Source organism: Eleutherodactylus coqui, chromosome 1 (assembly GCF_035609145.1).
Source record: "Eleutherodactylus coqui strain aEleCoq1 chromosome 1, aEleCoq1.hap1, whole genome shotgun sequence".
Lineage (NCBI taxonomy): Eukaryota > Metazoa > Chordata > Amphibia > Anura > Eleutherodactylidae > Eleutherodactylus > Eleutherodactylus coqui.
The window spans coordinates 26,067,215-26,086,628 of NC_089837.1; the positions used below are offsets into that span (position 1 = coordinate 26,067,215).

The 19,414-nt window shown below is 44.3% G+C and overlaps 1 pseudogene; it reads right to left on the reverse strand.

The window, feature by feature from the left end:
- The window catches only part of LOC136608701 (zinc finger protein 300-like), a 29,947-nt pseudogene extending 12,131 nt beyond the window's left edge, over positions 1 to 17,816 (reverse strand).
- Between the last annotated feature and the right edge of the window lie 1,598 nt (positions 17,817 to 19,414).

The following is a 19,414-nucleotide window of genomic DNA, read 5'->3' on the forward strand; positions in this document are numbered from 1 at the left end:
GCTATCAAGCATTGTGTGGCATGAGGGCAGATGAACGCTGCGCAGGGAAAATGTTGTGTGCTCTGTGGATGCAGGCTTGTGCGGGGGATTGGACTGCAATGCCAGCATTTAACCCAGGAAAAGAGGCAGTGTTGCAGCTAGTATAGTGCTTAGCTAAGATGTGTCAACACGTGTGCCTTGCTGCTTATGGTCTGTCCCAAGTAAATTGTTAGAGGGGTGTTTGCTAGGTTCTTGCCCCTATTTGGCTTAATAGTGCAGCCTAGGAGCCTGAGATGCATCCATGTATGCTGCCCCTGCCGTTTCCTATCCGTTTATGTGGTGTTTCCATGACTTTCTCATGTTTTCAGGTGTTTCACACAACCTCCCCTATGGGAAGCATCAGTAAGCTTGAAAAATGCTCCAGTCGCCCATTGACTTCAATGGGGTTGTAAGATCGTAGGTGGGGTGCGACAAGGGCTCAGATACAGCGCAGCAAATGGAGGCAAAAGTACACAGGTTGTAATAAATCTGGAATTTTTATAGACTGCAATAAATTCAGTTTAGAAGAAGTTAGCAAAGGCAATGTAACTACAAATATAACACACAACCCATATGCAAATATAACACATAACCTATACACAGTGCAAATAACACCCCTCTTGGCAAAGGCACTATTATGATCTGGCAGGAGCACCCTCTCCCCTTACTGTTCAGATAGATGCATTAGGTCGAGTAGATCTACAGAGTGGCTGATTCTCACCCTCACAAGTGCTGGGTATGGACACAGGCACGGATACGTCTTCAGTACAAGGTGGAAGAGGTTCAATTGGAGTGCCTTCCCCCTCTGCATTGCTAGAACCTTGGGGCACTTCGGTACACCATTCGTACGAACAAGCATCACTAACCTCGGGGTTAGGGATAGGTGGAGTTAGCCGAGAAGCAGGAGCTGGATTGTCAGACTGACACGGCTTCAACAGATTACCATGTAAGAGTCTTGGACGTGCCTCTGGATTTTCTGTTTGCACTTCGCATACTGGGCCCGAGGGGCTCACCCGCTTTATCACCCGATAAGGTTCAGCTTCCGAACGTCCACTCAATTTCCCTTCGGGGCGCTTCTCCCGTACCAGAACACGATCCCTAGGTTCTAACGGTGTCTCATGCACTGGCATCCTTACAGTATGTACCGTCTCTTGAAGTCGTTGCCCTGCTAACCGCCGAATTGTTTGCAATCTATGGCGATGTTCACAAACCCATGAAGTAATCGTTCTCTCTATTATATCCTCTAGAGGGTCTAAATTCAGTTCAATTACTTCTCTGCCAGCTCGTCCAAACAACAACATGTAGGGGGTATAACCCGTAGTGGCGTGAACTCTGTTGTTGTATGCCCAGACTAATTCAGGCAGATACTGAGGCCAGTGTGTCTTCTTGTCACCTTCCAGAGTGCTGAGCAGTTGCAGTAAAGTTTGATTAAATCGCTTACAGGCTCCATTGCCCCGGGGGTGATAGGGAGTAGTCCGAGATTTCTCGATGTTGTATAATGCACACAATTCTTCCATCACTTTTCCTTGGAAACACGCTCTTTGATCGGAATGTATACACTTTGGGCACCCATAAATTCATATAAAGTCCTGGCAAATAGCACGTGCAGCTGATTGAGCTGTTTTGTCTCATGTCGGAGTCACTACTGTAAATTTAGAGAAGTAGTCCGTCATCACCAGACAATACTGGTGTTCGCTAGTTGATGGTCCGATCAGAATGTAATCTATCATTAAAACTTCGAGAGGCTCACCTGTCTTAATGGTCTGAATGGGAGCGCGTTGTTCCGGCCCCTTGATCCATTCGCAGATTTGACAATTTCTGCAGACCTCTTCGACTGCCTTTTCCAACTGAGGGCAATAAACACAGAGTTGCAACCATTGGTATGTCTTGGCCATTCCAAAATTGGCTCCCTGTTCATGGGCTTCTCTTGCAACATCTTTCGCCATTGCCCCAGGGATTACCACCTGCCACCGTGCTTATAAGTCCATAGAAAGTTGTACCTTTCGATACAGGACACCATTTCTCACTTTTAGTCTATCCCATTGGTGTAACACAGCTCAACTTTCTGGATTGAGGTGGGAGTGTTCCTCCTTTCCTGGTTTCTTCCGCTGAATCACCCAACCCTTCATACTGAACATCTCTGGGCTCTCATCTTGAATTTGTCCCCATTCGGCGCTAGTCTTCCCTAGGAACATGTACGGGGATTGGGCCTCCCCACCTGTCTGTACCGCTATGGTAGAAGGGGGAAACTTGCGAAAGTTAGGCATTTCTTTTTCCTCCAGGCGATCATCAATCTCCCCCACTGGGACCTCAAGTGTTACCCTCGACAAGGCGTCGGCATTGGTGTTCTCCATCTTAGACCGGTATCGAATAGTGAAATTGTATTTGGCAAGACGAGCTACCCCTCGCTGCTCCAATGCACCCAGTTTGGCAGTATCCAGATGAGCTAGGGGGTTGTTATTGGTCCTCACTCGTATTTCAGCCCCAGTCAAATATTCGGCAAATTTCTCGGTCATGGCCCAGACTAATGCCAGGAGTTCTAGACGAAAGGAACTGTAGTTATTGGGGTTACGTTCAGAGTCTCTCAATGATCGACTAGCGTAAGCCACTACCTTCACATGTCCGCCTTGGACCTGAGCAAGCACCGCACCTAGTCCATACAGACTTCCATCAGTATAGAGTAGAAAAGGTTAATCGAAGTCAGCATATGCCAGAATAGGGGCGGCAGTAAGTGCCTCCTTTAGCATCTGGAAGGCCTGATTTTGCACTTGACCCCAAGGGATGGATCTGTGTTTGGGACCCTGGCAGTCCCTCTCAACAACTCATGTAGAGGAGCAGCAATCTGGGCGAAGCCTTTGATGAAACACCTGTAGTATCCAGCTAGTCCAAGGAAAAATCTCAGTTCCCGCAATGTCTTTGGCGCGGGCCATTGCTGTACAGCTGCAACTTTATCCTTAGAAGGTAGGACTCCATCCTTAGATACAATGTGACCTAGGTACTCAATCTCCTGTTGAAACAAATGACACTTCTTTGGTTAGACCTTTAGGCCATGAGCTTGTAAGCGATCCAACACTTGTCCCAGCTGCTTCAGATGATCTGTAAAAGTTGCAGAATATACAATAATATCATCCAAGTAAATAAGAGTGGCTTCAAAATTGAGATCTCCGAGGCATCTCTCCATCAGTCGTTAAAAATGTGCTGGGGGCTTTAGATAATCCAAATGGCATGCAATTAAACTCAAAGAGTCCCATTGGAAGAATGAATGCTGTCTTAGGACGGTCTCTTTCCGCAACAGGCACCTGCCAGTATCCGCTTGCAAGATCAAGTGTGGAGAAGTATTTGGCCTTTCCCAGGGATGACAGGGACTCCTCGATTCTTGGTAGTGGGTATGAGTTTCTGACGGTACAGGCATTAAGTTTCCGGTAGTCCATACAGAATCTAATAGTTCCATCCTTTTTCTTCTCCAGAACCACAGGAGCTGCCCAGGGACTCTGGCTATGTTGCACAACTCCCAAACTCAACATTTGTGTTAGCAGATTCTTGACCTCTTAATACAACTTAGGTGGTATTTGTCGATATCTATCGCGGACTGGGGCCACATTCCCTGTTGGGATCTCGCGTTGGACATCTGTGCACCCAAAATCATCAGCATGGCTGGCGAAGTCAGCTTGGTATTGCTAGAACACCTCTTTAATCGTTTGAATTTGTTCAGCACTAAAAGCTGTTAAATCAGCTCCCACTGTTCCAATATAACTCGGCCATTCTACTGGGGCTTCGGCGTTCTTTCTTTTTCCTTAGTTACATCTAAGGTCCAGGATCTGTTGTCCATCGGGGCTGTTATTTTTTGTTTTGTCATTATGTTCCCTTCATGTATGTACACTCACGCCAGTTCCACACCAGAGGTAAGGGAAATCTCCCGAGATCCCATATTGATGCACTGCACTGGGACTCTTCCGTTACGAACTACAGCGCTGCAGAATAAGTTGGCGCTATACAAATACCAAGATTGATTGATTGATTGATTGATTGACAGCTAGCCTTCTAGAGCATCCTGTCCCAATTCCCCAAGGCCCACGAGCTCTATCACGACTTCAATCCCTTCCAGGCGCTGGCTGGTCCCAACTGGCAAGGTCAGAGTTGTTTCATGCCGGGGAGGGAGTGTAAGACCCACTCTGCCAGGGACTTTAATGACCCCTACTGCTCGATGCCCTAGTATGCTCTTCTGTGTACCACATTCTCTTATAAATTGCTGAATAGCTTTCCGGGTTGGATGAGAGGGGTCGCTTGTTTCCAATATCCAGGCCCATATTTAGCAAACATTATCTGATCCAAATCCCGCAGGATATTCATATCCAGAATTAGAGGAACATCTTCTTTAAATGACTCACGTACAATAATAATACTTTTCTTGCCAACATCCTGACCGCATATCTGCACTTTCATCCATGCCACTCCCGATACAGAAATGGGTAGCTGGTTTGCAGCAGTGAGCTTGACTACTGTCTCTGTCGGGTCGAATCAGCGATTGGAAATAGGGTATTCATTGGGAGAACCCTTACAGATGTTCCACCACTAACAGAGGGTGTAGGTGCTGCATCACTACCACTCGCCTCCATCACTGACGCTGTATCCTGCCGACTACGCCAAATGTAAGATCGCAGGTAGGGTGCGACAAGGGCTCAGATACAGCGCAGCAAATGGAAGCAAAGTACACAGGTTGTAATAAATCTGGGATTTTTATAGACTGCAATAAATTCAGTTTAGAAGAAGTTAGCAAAGGCAATGTAACTACAAATATAACACACAACCCATATGCAAATATAACACATAACCAATACACAGTGCAAATAACACCCCTCTACTAAAGGCACTATTATGATCTGGCAGGAGCATCCTCTCCCCTTACTGTTCAGATAGATGCAGCAGTCTTGTACTGAATACTGCTAGTGGTGTGATGCTTGTATAGGAAAAAAAAGTTCTGGAAAACCACCATGTGCGTCCACCGATGATCAGAGTGCTAGCACAGTCGTACTCACAGTTGGGGGTACCCCTTTCTCATCTCACAAGTGTAATGTCCTCACCGGAAGTTCCCACAATGATCAGGCAGTGAATTCTGAAGTTAGCACTTGCTTCAACACCTAGGTTAATGCAGGTAGGTGCCTCTGTTGCTCCACAGTGAATGAAAGGTTAAGCTCTTTCTTCCTTGCAGATCTTAGCACAGTCCAGCATTCTGTATCAGCAAACTCCAGTCTTTATCTCTCTTGTCAGGCTTGTCTAGCTTTCTGAGTGTGCTGAAGATCTGGTCACTTGTTCCTCATGGAAAGTTTCTCTCTCTAGCAGCAGGAGCTTGGCACAGCCCTGCAGAACACCGCTCCAAAACGTCTCAGACCAGCACAAAAACAAAATGTCCCCCGAGCATGCTCAGTTCACTCTCTCTAGGAATGCTGGGAATTGTAGTTTACAGTACATCAGGGAATTATGCATATAGTTCAGGTTTTCTTGTATCTGTAGCCATTACTAAGGTGAGCCCCTTACAGGGTTCGTTACTCGAAATGAGCTCTCGAGTATAGCAAAAAGCTTGACTCGAGTAACGAGCACCCGAGCACTTTGGTTCTCGCTCATCTCTAGTGATGAACTAACAGAAAATTACTGGATGTCTTGACTCAAGGCCTTGATCACATGAGCGTGCTTTTCACGTTCTAATTGCATTGCTAAACCAATTGCATAACGCTCAAGAGAAAAATAGTATGAATGGGTGATTTCCAGCTTTTAAGTATTGAGCTTAATTAGCAGTAAAATTGCCTGTTCACATGATCAGGAGGTTCATGGTGCGAGGTGCAGGAGGTATCTAGCTCCCATAGGAAACTTCTGCACACCACCCACCAAAGATAAGTCAGGTCCTATCTTTTCTCGCAGCACGGACCTTAGATGTGAGCTTTGCAGTTGCATGTTCTATCTTTGGATATTAGTGTATCTTGACGCCACCAGGACTTCTGGTGGAGTCAAGATTGACAGGGGTGACGCCCCCCTTGACCTCATTGGCTGCACAGCTAGTTATGCAGCAGGTCCTGCCAGGCCACTAAAGTTAATATGGAAATTGCAGACAGTAGTCGTATGCTTCCAGGACTCTGGACTCTGAGCGGACTCTGCTACAGCCACACAGCCCGATGTGCAACGCAACCGGAGAGCGGGGTATGCAGCAGGGCTTCCACAATGGCATGTAGCGGGCTGGCAGACGGGCAGCCCTCCACCCAGTAACTTTCAACTACCCCGTCACTGTAAACGCGCAGGACTGAACACCAACCCCCAGGGCACTTGTACGTCGGCTGGCCATTGGGAGCAGCTGGCCGCCAACCCCCTTGTCACTGTAACATCGGCGACCAGGAGTCGAGAGCCAACAGCGGCGACAGCACACACAGAGAGCTGCTGCATCGGGGGACGGGGAGGCTGTGGGGAGGACTGCAGCGTGTGCATTGTTTTTAGCCAACCCGGCTGCTTTAGGGTGAGGGTTGTTTCTCTTCTCAGGCTTTTATTATTCACTTACAATGCTGGCATGTTACCGCGGTAACATGGCAACATTTACAGCTCATAATGTAAACCTAACTGGAGAAGTAAGCTTCACCGTCAACCTGCATGGACACCTAAAATCAATGTACACGCTGCTAGGATTCTTGTGCCTTGAGCCTATCAGGAGCTTGGGGTGTGAGAGGGGTGTTCCACTGTCAAACCCCTAGCTTCTGGTGGCATCAAGATACACTAATACCCTATCTTTGTTAGGTGTGAGCTTTTAACGCATCTAAAAGTCCTTAATTTGAACATTTCTATAGGAAACCATTGGTTCTAACAGACAATCTTTTCACACGTTATTCTGCGCGAAAATCACATTCGTGTGAATGAGCGCTAAAGGTCACTAGAGAAGCCTTGAAATGTTGCCTAATGTTATAATGTAAAAATAGAAAATCATATGTCATTGGCCTAGTTATATATTCAAATGCATTGGTTCATTTGCAATCATATTGGAAATAAACAGAGTAGAATGACCTAATTAGAAATTGCCAATAAATTAATTATTTCTTATTTGTTGTTCCCTTAAGAAAAGTGGTGCTGCCATCGCTACTCCCTTCTGTCTAAGTTTCTGCTCTGCCTACATCAATAAATCCTGTTATAGGACAACTAGAGCCAAGTCCAAGATATAAAACAACTTGTCAAGACACGATGAGGGCTACAAACAGAAGAGTCTGGAGAGCCAATAGCAGTGGACAAAGACGCAAGGCAGTGCAGAATACACGGACTGAGTTTGTTGTTGCCTCTATAGATACAGCAGCTTTAACCCCTTAGTGACGAAGCCTGTTTGCGCCTTAGTGACGGAGCCAAATTTTGGAAATCTGACATGCGTCGTTCAACGTAGCATAACTTCGAAAAGGCTTTACATATCCAAGTGATTCTGACATTGTTTTTTCGCCACATGTTGTACTTCATTTAGGTTGTAAAAAGAGACCGATATAATTTGTGTATATTTATTAAAAGTACCAATATTGGAAAAATTTTGAAAAAATTGTAATGTTTTCACATTTTCAACCGTAATATCTCAAATATTCTCCAAACATACTGTACAAATTTTTGATAGGATATATATTTCCATCTGTTTACTTTATTTTAAATGCACACTTGAAAAACTTTTGTGTTTTTTTTAACCATTTAGAGGATGTACAAATTTAACATTACTTTTCAGCATTTTGAGGAGCACTTTGTTTTCCTGCACCAAGCCAAGTTTGCAAAGGCTCATAAGTGTCAGAATAATAGATACCCCCACAAATGACCCCATTTTAAAAACTACACACCTTAATGTATTCACTGAGGGGTGTCATGAGTATTTTGACCCCACCAGTTTTTTTCAGGAATTAATTCAATTTAGAGGAGAAAAAATAAAATTTCATATTTTTGCAAATATGCCATTTTAAAGACATATTTTTTTCTTATAGAGCCCATGAAAATGAGGATTTACACCCCAAAATAGATACCTCCTTTTCTCCCGTGTTCAGAAACATACCCATTGTGGCCCTAATCTTATGTCTGGATGCACAACGGGACCCAAAATGAAAGGAGCAATCAGTGTCTTTCAGAACATAAATTTTGCTTGAAGGCGTTTTAGGCCCCATAGCACTTTTGTAGAGCTCTTGAGCGGCCAAAACCAATGAGAACCCCCACAAGTGACCCCATTTTGAAAACTAGACCCCATAACGAATTTATCTAGGGGTGTACTGCCCATTTTAACCCTACAGTTTTTGAATGAATTCATGCCAAGCAAAAGGAAAAAATTGTGATTTTTGTTTTTTGTCAATTCTGTCATTTTAAAAACAGCTTTTTTTGTACAGCACACACATGAATGAAGACTTGCACCCCAAAATAGATACCCCTGTTTGTCCCGTGTTCAGAGACATACCCATTGTGGCCCTAATCTTTTGTCTGGATGCACAACGGGCCCAAAATGAAAGGAGTAGACGGGGGCTTTCAGAACTGAAATTTAGCATGAAGGTGATTTAGGCCCCATTGCCCACTTGTAGAGCCCTTGAGCGGCCAAAACGACAGAGAACCCCCACAAATTATCCCATTTTGAAAACTAGACCCCCTACCGAATTTATCTAGGGGTACACTGTGTATTTTTACACTACAATTTTTGAATAAATCTAAGCAAAGCAGTAGGAAAAAAATTACAATATTCATTTTTTTGGCAGTTTTATCAATTTAAAAACAGGGTTTTTTTGTACAGCACACATAGGAATGAAGACTTTCACCCCAAAATTGATACCCCTGTTTGTCCCGTGTTCAGAACCATACCCCTTGTGGCCCTAATCTACTTAAAGGACACATGGCTAGGCCTATAATGGAAGGAGCACCCATTCGATTTTAGGGTACAACGGAATAAATTCCAGGCCCCATCTCCCACTTATAGAGCCATTGAGCGTCCAAAAGGATAAAGAACCCCCACAAGTGACCCCATTTTAAAAACCAGACCCCTTAACGAATTCATCTAGGGGTGTATTGCATATTTTGACCCCACAGTATTTGAATAAATCTAAGCAAAGCAGAAGGAAAAAATTACGATTTTCATTTTTTTGGCAATTTTGTCAATTTAAAAACAGTTTTTTTTGTACAGTGTACACAGGAATGAAGAAGTTAACCCCAAAATGGATACCCACGTTTGACCCGTGTTCAAAAACATACCCATTGTGGCCCTAATCTATTTACAGGAAACATGGCAAGGCCTATAATGGAGGGAACACCCGTTGGATTGCAGGGCACAACTGAATAAATTCCAGGACCCATTGCCCACTTGTACGGAATAAAAATTGACACCTTAAAAAAATCCCCCCCCCTCCACCATTTTCGGCGTTCCCCAAATCTTAGATAAAAGTAATAATGTGAACTGTGTAATATTTCCAAAGACAGGGGTAATTACGGAGGCTGGTAGGAATGGGCCCATGGGGCAATAAAACCGGGTATCCCCCTCTCCTCTGATGCTTTTTGGGGGTCATTTTTTGACCTCAGTGGCGGGTATGGGGTGTAAAAAGTAGCGTTTCGTGAGTCTTCGTAAGCTTGATGAGGTGCGGCGGTCTCACACAGAAGGCACTCAACAAGGTGCTCCTGGAACTGCAGGAAGGCGAGCGTTCCTGGGGCTTCTTGTAAAATAAGTATTACAGGTAGCAGTCTGAATAATGCCGGGCTCACGCAGTCGTAGGTGGAATCCGCTTGCGGAGGCCCGCAGCGGATCCCAGCTGTGACCCTGCATACGGCCGCGTAATGTACTGCGCATAACTGCCTACTCACGCAGGCGGTCATTCGCAGTACTTTTTTTTGTTTGTATTTCCCGCACCGTCGCTTAGCGATGACACGGGTACCCGCAGCCCGTATACAATGTAGTTGCGTATGGGCAGCGACCATATCGGCGACCATGGAGCACAATGGGCTCTACATTGCGGATATCCGCAGTAAAATAGAACCTGCTGCGTTCTCTTTTCTGCGGGTGGATTACACAATTCCGACCCGCTAATGTGAGCGGAATTGTGTAATCCAATGCGATTGATCTGCGTATAACCGCGGATCAGACGCATGCGGAATCCGTAAATCCTATCCGGTCATGTAAGACCGGCCAAAGGTAGATCGCTACCTTTTTTTCACGTGACCGGGGACCGCTCAACGAGGCCACCCGTCACTGCTCCAGGTTCTCGGCGACCGTTGGTCGCTGGGAACAAGGAGATTTTAAATTTCTTGGGCTCCCCGTCTCCTGCGCATGTGTCCGGTGTTTTGCCGGCGGTCGCATGTGCAGAATCCTGGAAAGTTCACGGAAGAAGATTGCGTCGGGGTGCAAATATGGAGGCCTCTGGTAAAAAGTTTCATCTCCTCTCACCGATCGCATCGGTGAGGGGAGATGAACCTTCACCTGTTTTTAACTTTTACGTGATCGCCATTATCCATTGGATAACGGCGAACACGTGATCAGGAACCGCTCACCGCGGCTCTCCGTGACATCTCCAGGCTCTCGGCTAAGTTTTGTAGCCAGGAGCAGGGAGATTTTAAATTACCACAGCTTTTGCGCATGCGCCTGCCATATTGGCGACGGGCGCGTGCGCAGAAGCTGGGGTAAGGTCCACGGATAAATCCGCGGGCCTTAGGTACGTCATTTCATCCTCCCTCACAGATATGATCCGTGGGGGGAGATGAAACGCAAGTTTTTTTAACTTTTTAAAACTTTTTTAAACTTTTTTTTTTACTTTTTGCACTTTTTTTTTAACTTTTTACCCCTTTTTTTATTTTTATTTTTTTACTTTTTGCGCTTTTTTTTTTACTTTACATGATCACTGTCATCCATTGAATGACAGTGATCATGTCCCTTGTGACATCCCTCGGCTCCTGGCTACACATGGCAGCCAGGAGCAGAGGAATTTTGAATTTCCCAGGGCTCGAGCCCCTCTGTGCAGATGGGGGTTTCGGGTTCCGGGATATCGGGACATCGCAGAGGAACGGGGGTGAGTATTTTCACCTCCCCTTATGGATCCGATCCATGAGGGGAGGTGAAACGTTACTTTTTTTTTTACTTTTGCAACTTTTTCGCGATAGCCGATATCCAATGGATAGCGGCGATCGCGGGCCCGGGGACCGCTCACAGCGGTCACCGGTAACACCTCCTGGTTCCCGGCTACCTTCAGGAGCCGGGAGCCAGGAGATTTTAAATTTTCCAGGGGTTCCCGGGCTTCTGCGCATGCACCTGACGTCATCGTCTGGCGCGCATGCGCAGAAGGCCGCCGGCGGGTCCGGGAGGACCAGATCTCCGGGGGACCCCGCCGACAAGCCATGTGAGTATTTTCAGCTGCCCTGATGGATTCGAATATCCATCTTTTTACACTGTTTTGTTTACTTTTTTGCGATCGGCGCTATCCATTGGATAATACCGGGGGGACTGCCCGCATCCTGGGATGACAGCTCCATGCTGTCGGCTACCTGCGGGCACCGACAGCATGGAGCTGTCACGTCCTCAGGCAAGTGGGCATTAATCCAAAGAGGATGTATAAAACTACGTCCTCTAGGATTAAAGCCCACTTTCTGAGGACGTAGTTTCCCGATGGGGCAGTCGTTAAGGGGTTAAAAGGGATGTTTGGCAAATATAATGAGAGGGGTGGGACTTTAGCCACATAAATGAGTCCATCTACACCTCTTAAGTATCTGCCTTGAGTACAGTGTTGATATTAGAGGGAAATTAAGAACAACAGCAGTATGAGCAAAAGAAAGATGATGCTGGAATCAAGAGGGTTGCAGCTGCAAAGCTATACACAGCCCTCAGCTATGAGTACATGACAGGTCTTCTTTAAGGTTGGTTACACACTCAGGTTTTTCCCAGCAGTTTTTGAGTTAATGCCAGAGTTGGTTACAAAAAGGAATAGGGCATATACAGAACAGCTTTCTCATGCTTCCTGTTGGATCTACTTCTTGATCTGGCTAAAAAAAAAAACTAAAATAAAATTTTCTAAACTGCTAAAGTCTTTAAAATTTCTGATTGGGACATCCCCAATAAAATGTCAGTGCAGCAACAAGGTAGGCATTGAGAGGCTTAGATATTAGAACTAGAGATGAGTGAACATACTCGGTAAGGGCGATTTCACAATCGAGCACCACGATTTCACTACTCGGGTGAAAAGTACTCGGGGTCGGAGCCCTCTCTCTCTCCCTCCCCCCCCCCCCCCCCACTCCCCTCTGCAACCCCCCGCTCACCCACAGCGCACCAGAGTACTTTTCACCCGAGTAGTGAAGTACTCGAAAATCGCGGTGCTCGATTGCGAAATCGCCCTTACCGAGTACGTTCACTCATCTCTAATTAGAACCCTTTCATAAATCCCCCTTCAAGTTATTCAAAACCGATTTTAGGAAGTTCACATTTAATTTCTGCTATGTGTGCTGTCGGTGACCATCTTACTGACAATTGTTCCTCAGTATCTGAGGTATCCGTATTGAGTCTACTTTCCTAAAGAAATACAGATTAGATGCAGGACATAAGAGTCTACTAGAGCATCTCATCCATGTATAGAAAAGTAGACAATATTAACAGATTTCACAGTGACAACAATGGCTCCTGAGCCTACAGAACAGCCTTTGAACTCTCACTATGATAACAAGGATCTGTTCACATAATGTTTAACCCTTTACTGTCCACCCATACACTACCGTTCAAAAGTTTGGGGTCACCCAAACAATTTTGTGTTTTCCATGAAAGTCACACTTATTCACCACCATGCGTTGTGAAATGAATAGAAAATAGAGTCAAGACATTGACAAGGTTAGAAATAATGATTTGTATTTGAAATAACATTGTTTTTACATCAAACTTTGCTTTCGTCAAAGAATCCTCCTTTTGCAGCAATTACAGCATTGCACACCTTTGACATTATAGCTGTTAATTTGTTGAGGTAAGCTTGTGAAATTGCACTCCACGCTTCTAGAAGCATCTCCCACAAGTTGGATTGGTTGGATGGGCACTTCTGGCGTACCATACGGTCAAGCTGCTCCCACAACAGCTCAATGGGGTTCAGATCTGGTGACTGCGCTGGCCACTCCATTACCGATAGAATACCAGCTGCCTGCTTCTGCTGTAAATAGTTCTTGCACAATTTGGAGGTGTGTTTAGGGTCATTGTCCTGTTGTAGGATGAAATTGGTTCCAATCAAGCGCTGTCCACTGGGTATGGCATGGCGTTGCAAAATGGAGTGATAGCCTTCCTTATTCAGAATCCCTTTTACCCTGTACAAATCTCCCACCTTACCAGCACCAAAGCAACCCCAGACCATCACATTACCTCCACCATGCTTAACAGATGGCGTCAGGCATTCTTCCAGCATCTTTTCATTTGTTCTGCGTCTCACAAACGTTCTTCTTTGTGATCCAAACACCTCAAACTTGGATTCATCCGTCCACAACACTTTTTTCCAGTCTTCCTCTGTCCAATGTCTGTGTTCTTTTGCCCATCTTAATCTTTTTCTTTTATTGGCCAGTCTCAGATATGGCTTTTTCTTTGCCACTCTGCCCTGAAGCCCAAAATCCCGCAGCCGCCTCTTTACTGTAGATGTTGACACTGGTGTTTTGCGGGTACTATTTAATGAAGATGCCAGTTGGGTACCTGTGAGGCGTCTGTTTCTCAAACTAGAGACTCTAATGTGCTTATCTTCTTGCTTAGTTGTGCAACGCGGCCTCCCACTTCTTTTTCTACTCTGGTTAGAGCCTGTTTGTGCTGTCCTCTGAAGGGAGTAGTACACACCATTGTAGGAAATCTTCAATTTCTTAGCAATTTCTCGCATGGAATAGCCTTCATTTCTAAGAACAAGAATAGACTGTCGAGTTTCAGATGAAAGTTCTCTTTTTCTGGCCATTTTGAGCGTTTAATTGACCCCACAAATGTGATGCTCCAGAAACTCAATCTGCTCACAGGAAGGTCAGTTTTGTAGCTTCTGTAACGAGCTAGACTGTTTTCAGATGTGTGAACATGATTGCACAAGGGTTTTCTAATCATCAATTAGCCTTCTGTGCCAATGAGCAAACACATTGTACCATTAGAACACTGGAGTGATAGTTGCTGGAAATGGGCCTCTATTCACCTTTGTAGATTTTGCACAAAAAAACAGGCATTTGCAGCTAGAATAGTCATGTACCACATTAGCAATGTATAGAGTGCATTTGTTTAAAGTTAGGACTAGTTTAAAGTTATCTTCATTGAAAAGTACAGTGCTTTTCCTTCAAAAATAAGGACATTTCAATGTGACCCCAAACTTTTGAACGGTAGTGTACATGTTTTCACATCCTGGGTTTCTGGGCTTTAATCTACAGAGCTGTAAAAACACACCGGCCCTGTAAACTAAAGCGGCGGGGTTGTGGAGGGAGACAGCTAACTGCTATTGGCTGCTGGAGATAGCCTATAGCTGTGAGCTGTCATGGGGTATCACGGATAAAGAAGATCACATAAAGTTGTAAAAAAGTTTTGAAAAAGTTAAAGTTTCATCTTGCCTCATGGATTGGTATTCGGTCCTCGGTCATGTGATCGTCGTTATCCAGGGGATAATGGCGATCATTTTAAGTTTTAAAAAAAGTTTTAAAAGCCAGTGCTTTATTTCCTCTCATGGATCGTATCCATGAGGGAAGATGAAATTACTTACCTAAGGCCGGTGGCACTTGAAAAGATTTGCATTGCTGAATTCACAGTCTGTGTCCGCACCACAGATCTGCAGCAAATACCATTCGGAACATGCCATACAAAAACATTTTGGCTACACCCTTACGGAAATTATTGAGATTTGCATGAGGGGAGGAAAAATCTCAGCATGTTCTATTTTCCCACCGATGGTTTTCATTGCAGTCAATTGAATCCGTCTGACTTGCGGCCCTTCCACAGCGAGCCACAGGAGCAATATGCAATACAGTTATTTAAAAGGTACATGCGGTTGTTGGCCGAGCACAGAGTTAGATTCCACTGCCGACTCCCGCGTTCGGAATCCGACCTGTTTGTGTGCCACCGGCGTAAAGCCAGTCTCCTATGGACAAGTCGGATTCCGCATTTGGGAGCCCGCAGCAGAATCTGGCCCTACCCCAGGCCAGAGATAGTGTGTATCTGGTATATCAAGTATCTCGGATGGATGCGGTGAACCGCCTCGGACATGCACAATACAGATTTTTTTACTAATTATTTTTCCTATGCCGTCGCTAGGCAACAATGCGGGTACCTGCAACCTGTGCGCAATGTCAATTGTGGATGGGCCACAGGTCAGACAGTTTCCATTGACTTCAATGGAAGCTGTCCATGTAGAATCCACACTAAAACAGAACATGCTGTGATTTTATTTTCGCGAGCGGAAATTGCAATCGCTGTCGGCTCGTTTGAGAGGACATGCAAATGTTCTATTGTTTGAATATGTACAGAATACCATGGATCGTTTGTGCTGGTGATGATCGTTGATTCAGCAATTCAAACCTAGTCGTGTGACTGGCCTATGGCTCCCCGGATTTGTTCCGTGGTGTGATCCCTATCAGCAGACCTTTCCCTGGCTTCTGCGCATGAGCCCGTTGACCAAATGATGGGCACATGAGCAGAAATTGAGGGCCCAGGAAATGTAAAATCTTTTTGCTCCTGGCTACCAAAGGAGTGTGAAGGGTAGCAGAGAACCTGGAGTAGTGACTGGTGGCCTCATAGAGTGGCCCTCGGTCACGTGATCGCTATGATCCAATGGCATAAAAAGATAGCGATCTACCATGGGCCGGTCTTACACGACTGGATGGGAATTGTGGATTCCATATGTGTTTGATCCATGGTAATATGTGGATCAAATGCATTGGCTTACCCAATTCTGTTCACATTAGCGGGTCAAAAATTATGTAATCCATTGGCAGAAAACAGAATGCAGCAGGTTCTATTTTACCACAGATATCCATGACATACAGCCCATTGTGCTCTATGGTCGCAGATATAACTGCAGCCCATGCACAATTACATTGCATATGGGCTGTGGGTATCCATGTCATCGCTAAGCGACAGCGTGGGAAATATAAACAAAAACATTTTAAAAGTGTTCTCTAGATTACAGACCTAGCCATGTGTCCAGTAAGGAGATTAGGGCTACAATGGGTATCTTTTTGAACACAGGACAAACAGGGGTATTCATTTTGGGGTGAAATCTTCATTCATATGTGTGCTGTACAAAAAACCCTGTTTTTAAAATGACAATATTGCCAAAATTATTAAAATAGTATTTTGTTCCCTCTTTGCTTAGATTCATTCAAAAACAGTGGAGTTAAAGCCTGCAGTACACACCTCAATGAATTTGTTTTCAAATTATGGTCATTTTTGGCGGTTTATTATCATTTTGGAAGCTAAAGGGCTCAAAAAGTGTGCAACGGGGCTTAAATCACCTTCAAGCAAAATGTCCGTTCTGAAAGCCAACGGCTGCTCCTTTAATTTTAGCCCATTGTGCATACGGACATAAAAGATTAGTGCAACAATGGATACATTTTTGAACACAGGACAAATAGGAGTATCCATTTTGTGGTGCAAATCTCCATTTTCATGTGCAGTATAGAAAAACTGTTTTTAAAATGACATATTTGCAAAAATATGACATTTTATTTTTTCACCTCTAAATTGCATTAACACCTGAAATAAAAAAAAAAAACGTGGGTTCAAATTTTTCCTTACACCCCACAGTGAATACATTAAGATGCCCATTTTTAAAATGGGGTCATTTGTTGGGGTATGCTCAAAATGTTAATTAATGTTAAATTTGTACTTCTCTAAAATAGTAAAAAAGAAAAGCTAAGGTTTTTCCAATGTGCTTCCAGAATAAAGTAAACAGGTGGAAATATATATCTTATAAAAAATTTGTACAGTATGTTTGCAAATATTTGACATTGCAGTTGAAAATGTGAAAAAAATTACAATTTTCTCAAAATGTTCCCAATTTTGGCGCTTTTAATAAATACACAATTTTTATTGATCAATTTCTACCACCTATATAAAGTACAGTGTCAGAATTACTTGGATGTGCAAAACCTTTACGGAGTTATTCTATGTTAAAGAGACATGTCAGATTTCCAAAATTTGGCTTAGTCAATAATGCGCAAATAAGCTTGGCCACTAGGCGGTTAAGTCTTTTGTCAGACAATCAACAAGAGGATTCCACACAAATACCTCTAAAAGAAGATTATGACTTATCCCACATAGTGTATAATACTATTCTGATGCCAAAAGGCCACTCTTATAGGCACTAACTGGGTGAATAGAGCCCTAATGAGATGTTTGAAGAGTCTGAATCGGGGTGCTCCTACATTGCGTGTCACTTCAGACATGTGTATGTACTGCACTTGACAATATTTAAGCTTCAATGAGGCTGCTAGTGTTAGTTTGTGCTCACAGTAATGGATATCAAGACGCTTCCTACCTGGTGATAAAAGAGCCTGGTGATGCTCCATCATGTCATCCTTGTACAGGTCTAGATGTCCTTCTATATACTCCCACTCCTTCATGGAGAAATAGACAGCGACATCCTGACACCTTATAGGAACCTGAAAGACACAATAACCAATCATTATCCAGACCTTTTATTACTATATAGTGTCCTATATTCCCCGCAGCATCACCTCTCCTGTCAGAAGCTCAGTCATCTTGTTGGTGAGTTCTAGGATCTTCTCTATCAGGGAGTGAGGGACAGGCTCTGTGCTGTGGACATGGCCACATCCTTCTGACTCCTGGAAAGTGCTGATCGGAGTCCCAACCTCTGTTTTCTTCACTAGTGTGCACTCCTATAGATGGAGATAGAAAATCTTGAATCTTATTGCTCACATTCTGTAATGTAGCGGCCGATCAGGATTTCATAGTGCAGTTCAGCTTTTAGAAATACAATAGGATGATAGAAAAGTAGAAAAGCTCACCTCTCCGGTTAGTAGGTAGATTATCTCCAAGGTGACATCTAATATTCTTCTGGTCATCTCCTCCCTGTGCATTCTTAGAGGGGTCATTCAAGAGATGGATGATGAAGGTCCTAGTATTTCAGATGCCTCTATGAGAGAAGAAATCATACAAGAATATCATTAGTAGCATCCAGAACCTGACTTACTGAGAGAAGCCGCAGGTCAGAGATTCACCAAAACGTTAAAATAAACTGGGAAAAACACTTGATGTATCAGATGAGAGATTTCACCTTGGAGCCTTAGATGAAAACATTCCCTAGCTAATCAAGGCCTGACTCCCAAAGCAAGAAAAGTTATAACTGGGTCCTCTGTACCCCAAAACTGTACCGCAGTAATCGCTAGGGTAGGACCGCTGTGATTGGTCCTCCACCGACAATGAGCGATTGGCTGCTAACTATGTTAGCAGTGGTCACTACTGTGTCGCCATTGTGACACTTTAAATAGAGGACATAAGCTAACATCCATTTGCGCAAAGTACCCTGGGCCCTTGATGTAAGCTTACATCCTATGGCATTAAGGGGTTAATACGCAGCCCTACTATACACAGAGTGGGGCATCTGAAAAAAAAAACCAAAAACCACTGTGCACGTCCTTGACGTCATAATCCCGGGCATACACAGTGCCTATCACAGCCGTACGCAATCTCTTCTGGTAATACGTAAGGGCTGCGATACCACAAATACCAGAGGATCGGGCAGCAGATGGGGTGTATATAAAGAAACGTGAAATCCTCACATTATAAAGAGATATCCTTTATTAGGTCCACAGCATGCAGCAATGTTTCGACTGTAGTGGCAGTTTTTGTCAAGCTAATGCGCTGCAGTCAAAACGTCGCTGTTTGCTGTGGACCTAATAAAGGATATCTTTTTATGATGTGAGGATTTTCCATTCCTTTATATCCACCCCATCTGCTGCTCGATCCTCTGGTATTTCTGTAGTAGCTCCATCAGTGCATATACAAGTCCAAACTGCTTGATTTTCTTGATTTCAGGAATAGAACAGAAAACAGCAGAAGACCATCATGGTAGATGGACTCCCTTCTGAGCTCTGAGCCTGATTGCCTGAGCTTACAGCCTTTTATGTCGCAATGGTTAAAGGCACATTCACACAGGCATGAGTACAACATTGCTAGTCTCGCAATTAAGAATGCAGGACTGTGCAAGTTGAAGTCTCCCTCTGAGTATTTATGCTGTGCTGCTGACCTCACTCTAGATTGATTTGGACTGCTACACATGAGGTAGCTACCATGTCTTTGCAGAATACACACACACACGGTGGAGGATACGGTATGTCTGGTTTGCTAGGGGCAACATATAAATCCATATCCACATTTAGCCAACACAGAAAGCATACCGTTGAAAGAAGCAACAAGTGAAACGTATGCCGGGGTTTGGTATGC